Source organism: Tamandua tetradactyla, chromosome 18 (genome assembly GCF_023851605.1).
Source record: "Tamandua tetradactyla isolate mTamTet1 chromosome 18, mTamTet1.pri, whole genome shotgun sequence".
In the NCBI taxonomy this organism is placed as follows: domain Eukaryota; kingdom Metazoa; phylum Chordata; class Mammalia; order Pilosa; family Myrmecophagidae; genus Tamandua; species Tamandua tetradactyla.
Genome location: NC_135344.1, coordinates 69,932,506 through 69,938,505, shown reverse-complemented (window position 1 = coordinate 69,938,505; position 6,000 = coordinate 69,932,506).

The following is a 6,000-nucleotide window of genomic DNA, read 5'->3' as shown; positions in this document are numbered from 1 at the left end:
GGCAGAGCCACACGTGCTCTGTCATTTGCCTGCAGCGTGGGGGGAGCTGAGGCCGGGGAGACAGGCCTGTTTCCCATTAGCCCAGTTCCCTCAGCTCCAAAGAGGAGCCTGGCTCTTCTTAAATCCTGGAACGCAATTCATTCGAAACATGGACATTGGACAGCATCCCAGAGCAGCCAGGAGAAGGAAGGACTTCAACGGTGAAGGTGTCCTCAGGGGAAAACAGAAGAGCCAAAACACCCCCTTTCTGCACACAGGGCACCCCCAGACTGGGAGACACAGATGTGTGGCTCCCCTCTCAGTTAGCAAGTACCTTCGGTTTTACTCTCCTTTTCCTGACCACTAACAAATAGGTGTAAGAGCCTCTCATTTCCCGAGTCACTCCAGCTGAACACTGCTGGGCTCTGCACCGAGGGAAGCCCCGGCTAGCGGCCAGAAAAGGTCAGTGTGAGACTTATCTGGGCCCTGCAGGCTGGACACAGCCCCTGATGCCTGGCCAGGGGGCGGTGCTCCCCAATGCGCGGGATTTTTCATGTCAGCGTGGGGTGTGGAGGGCAGCACCCCGAGCCCATGGCAGGCTGAACCTCTGCTCTCTCCCGGTTTTCATAAAACCGTAAAAACAGACCTTTATCGCTGCCGGGGAGCTGGCAGTCTCTGAAGCTGCAGACCAGCCTCCTGCTGTAGGGCAGACACACAAACACACACACACACACAAAACATTACTTGTGCTTCAGAAGCCCTCTGCTAATCTGCAGGCTTCGAAGCGGATAGCGGAGCATTTTTTTGATGACAACAATTTTGTTTTTACAAAAAAGCATGGAAAAGATACATTGTCTCTTCACTGTTTGTTTATCCTTAAATAGCATTTTATTTGCAAAAAAATTTAATGATGTAAAAATTTTGTAAATGCTCTGACACACTAACAAAAATTCAGAGAGCTGCCCTGGTTAAATATTCAAGGAATATAGATTTGGTTTTCAAGCTCAAGAACCAGACTCTCTGGGCTCGAGCTTCATCCTGGCACATACTAGCCATGGAATTTTAGCCGAGTTACTTGTTACCAAGCTCCTCTGCACCTTGGTTTTCTCATTGGTCAAAAGGCACCAACATTAGTAGTACTTTCCCCCTAGGGCTGTTGTGAAGATGAAATGAGTTAACACAGGCAAATGGTTTGGCACAACACTTGCTGGACACACAGTAGGAGCCCAAGAAATGCTCTTGTTCTGACTGTTATTATTTATTGACTAGTGTCAACTGTTTAATGCTCCACAAGCAGGCTCGTGTGCAAATACTTAGGTAACAAGAGACAGGATACAATATTTCACTGCTTTCAAACTGCGGTCACTAATTCATTACCCAATTCAAATCCTCATCACAACTTCTTCGAGGAGGTGAGCTGGGCAGCTACTATTATGTCTATTTGCTGGCTGCAGAAACAAATCAGAGAAGTTAAGGTGAAGCAAGTTTCCACATCAGAATTAACCCTGGCTTTAACTGTTGAACCAGCTTTTTATCACAATACTGTTGACTTCTTCAGCCTACTAATACTTGACTGATAATGTAAATGATAGTTTTGAAATGCTTACCGTTATTGTAAGATGTCTCCCATTACATTTAAAATATATATATTTTTATTAACAAATCTTCCCACATATACAGTCCATGCATGGTGTACAATCAGTGGCTCATAATGTCATCACATAGTTGTGTATTCATCACCATGATCATTTTTTAGAGCATTTGCATCATTGCTAAGAAGGAATAAAAAGAAAAAAGGAAAAAACTCATACATCCCATTCCCCTTATCCCTCCTTTTCATTGACCACTAGTATTTCCATTTACCCAATTTATTTCACCCCTTCCCCCCCCCCCCCATTATTTATTTATCCATTCCCATTACATTTTTCATGTAAATCTTAAGGGCTCCTAGAAGAATCTTTGCATCCAAATAGAGCTGTGCTTTTCAAACAGTGGGCCATGACTCTTCAGCAGATGGTGAAACCAGCTAGTGTGTCACAATCAGCGATAAAACAAATAATGGATAGAATGGAGTAGGACAGAATAGAAACCATCCAAGTGCAATATTATTTTTGAAGCTTTTAATTCAGTTTGTTTGTGAGTGTCTATTGAGTTGCAATGTAAAATGTATTTCTCTTACAAAAAAAAACGTATTTCTTCCTATGAGTCCCAGTTAAAAAAACCAAAATAAAACGAGCATCACGTTTGGTCAGGAAACCCTCAGAGGTGCCATCCTCCTGGCTCAGAACCTGGGCCTATCCATCCGCTTTGAGCAGATGTGAGAGAAGCAGAGAACCTTCCTTCTTGAGCTTCCATGCAATCCTTCTTCTTCCTGATTAAGACAGGGAATCGGATTTTGAGGAAGAGGCTGCCACCTATCTTGGATTTTCTCTGCGGGAAGAGGAATCAAGGGCCCCCTCCACCTTCAGCAGCATGGAGGAGAGGCTTCTGTTTGGCAGAGAGAAAGGACAGCATGATTTACAGTTCTAGAGTAAAATCCCAGCTCAACCACATACTTACTCCATGATCTTGAGTAAATGATGCAGCTTCAGCTTCTTCATGTCCTCACTTTGCATTGTTGTGAGGACTGAATGAAATAATCAAGGTAAACCTTGTCGAACATGGTAGGTGCTTAATAAATAATAGCTGCTATCATTATAATCAATGTCATTCCATTATTTCATCAGTTCTAAGAGCCACGCTTTTCCATATTTTAACGTCCCCCAAATCAGGAGGTAGCTTGCAAACGAAAGCAAGTTAGAGTTTAATTGGCAGCATTTTCTTTCTTTCTTAGTGGCACCCCTGACAATAGATAACATCTTTGTTTTTTAATTAAAAAGTTACTGTTAGAAAAGTTGTAAGTTTACAGAAATATCATACATAAAATACAGAGTTCCCTTCTACCACCCTATTATTTACATGCATCAGTGTGGTAATTTGTTATAATTCATGAAAGAACATCTTCACAATTGTATTACTAATTATAGTCTAGCCTCCATCATTTACAATAGGGTTTGCTGTATTGTACTGCTCTATTTTTTTTTTTAATTTAATCTAGTACTATGTATACAACCTAAAATTCCCCATTTTAGCCACATTCAAATACATAATTCAGTGTTGTTATTTACATTCATGACGTAGTACTACCATCAGCACCATCCATTATGAAACACAGTATTATGGACCCCAGGCACCCTAGAAGAGTCAGTCTCAACCCTCTAGGACCAAATGTCCCTATACTAACCTGAAGTTAAATTGATAGTTAATGTAACTATTGTGCATGCATAATTTAAAAGCCATCAATATACTGCCCTAAAAGTCATAAGCTAACAAGTTAAAAATGAATTTATGATTACGAACATCTTTTCATATGTTTATTTGCCATCTGTAAATCTTCCTTGGTGAGGTGACTGTTCAGATACTTTTCCCATTTATTAATTGGAAACAATTTATTAATTGTCTGTTTCCTTACTATTGAGTTTTTAGAGTTCTTTGTATATTCTGGAAACAAGTGCTTTATCAAACATGTGTTTTGCAAACATTTACTCCCAGTCTGTGACTTGTCTTTGTTTTCTTCTAGCAGTTTTACAATATCATGTTTTATATTTAGGTTCATGATCCATTTTGAGTAAATTTTTGTGAAAGATGTAAAATCTGTGTTGAGATTCTTTTTTTTTCTCTAACATACAAACATCCAATTTTTCAAGCACCATTTTTTGTAAAACTATCCTTTCTCTATTGAATTGCCTTTGTCCTTTGTCAAAGGTCTGTTGACTATATTTTTGTGGATCTGATTCTGGATTTTCTACTCTGCTCCATTGATTTAATGTATCTATTATTTCTTTAATACCATTCTGTTTAGATTGCTATAGCTTTATATAAAGTCTTTTTAGCACAGGAAAGTTTTCCAACTTTGTTCTTTGGCATTTTGTACTACTCCAGGCATTTTGCTTTTCCATATATCCTTTAGAATCAGTTGTTGATAGCTATAAAATAGAAGATTTTTATTGGAATTGCTTTGAATCTATAGATCAAATTGGACAAACTGATATCTTAATATTGAGTCTTCCAATCCATGAACATGGAATATCACTCCATTTATTTAGGTCTTCTTTATATTCTTTCATCAGAGTTTTATAGCATTTTTTAATGTAGATCCTATACATATTTTGTTAGATTTATGCACATATTTCCTTTTTCAGTGCTATTGTAAATGGTATTGCATTTTTTTTTTTTAACATGGGCAGGCACCGGGAATCGAACCCGGGTCCTCTGGCATGGCAGGCGAGCACTCTGTCTGCTGAGCCACTGTGGCCCGCCCAGTATTGAATTTTTAATTTCAAATTTTGATTGTTCTTTGCTGATATATAGGAAAACACTTTAGTTTTGGATATTAACCTTGAATCTTGTGCTCTTACTATAATCACTTACTAGTTCCAGCAATTTTTTGTTGTTGATTCTTTTGAATTTTCTACATCTTTCAATCATGTTATCCATTAAAAAAACAGTTTTATTTCTTTCTTCCCAACCTGTATATTTTTTACATGCTTTTCTTGTCTTACCACACTAGCTAGGACATCCATTATGATATTGATGTGAGGGAACAAACTTGTGTTGTTTCTGATCATAGGGGAACTCTTCCAATTTTTCAAGGTTAGGTATGTTGTTAGGTATAGTTTTTGTTTTTTTTTTTTTGTAGATATTCTATATCAAGTTGAGATAGCTCCTCTCTATTCTTAGTTTGATAAGAGTTTCTTTTTTTAAGTCATGAGAAAGTGTTATATTTTGTTGAATGCTTCTTAATCTCTAAATCTATTGGAATTTCCCAGCTATCTTTCTGCTAATGTTTTCTAGTTTAATTTTGTGATAGTCTGAAAGCATACTTTGTATGATTTCTGTTCTTTTAAATTTGTTAGGGTATGTTTTATGGCCAGAATGTCATCTATTTTGTGAGTGTTCCATGTGAATCATTATACTGATATTTCTTTTAGTCTCCAGTGTCTTGCCGCAGCCAGAAGGAAAAACCTAAAATTGTGAAACTGTAACCCATATCAAACTCTGAAGTCTGTCCTATAACTAATTGTTGCAGTATGCTTTGAAAGTTACCCCTTTTTTTATATGTATTTTTCACAAATAAAAAAATTAAAATGAAAATAGTAGGTTTGTCTATTTCTCTTTGAATAGAGAATTTCTATTTGAAATATTCTATTCAAATGTTTGAAGCTTTGAATTTGTATGTTCTGTTATTAGGTGCATGCACACTAAGGATAGTTCCATCTTCTTGGAGAGTTATCCATCTATCGTTACCATTTTCTCTCTTATTTTAGCATACCAATTATATTTCTTTTTAAAAGCTATTATTGGTTGCCGTAGAATTTGTAATATGCATTTACAACTAATCTAAGTTCACAGTCAGATAACATTACATTGCTCTATAGTATAGTATAGTGTTCCTAATTCCTCCAACTCATGCCTTACAGCATTGCTTCATTTTTTATCCCTACATTATAACCAATCAATAAATTGTTACTACTATTACTTTAAACAATGCTATTGAGAATCCCTTGCTATGTGGCATGTTGCATCTCTCTCGAGGTTTTCAGAATTCTCTCTTTATCATTGCATTTGACTATAATATGATATTGTATGGATCTATTTGGTTTATCCTGTTTGGAGTCTGCTGAGGATCTTGGATGTGTATATAGACATCTTTCATTAAATTTGAGGAATTTCCAGCCATTATTTCTATGAATATTCTCTCTTCCCCTTTCTCACTTTCGCTTCTGTGACTTCCATAATGCAGATGTTGAAATGCCCAATGGCGTCTCACAGGCTCCTCAGGCTCTGTTCACTTTTCTTCATTCTCACTTCTTTCTACTCCTCAGAATATTCAATTGACGTATCTTCAAGTTTACTGATTCTTTCTTCTGCCAGATCCAATCTGCGGTTGAACCCCTTAAGGAATTTGTAATTCCTGTTACT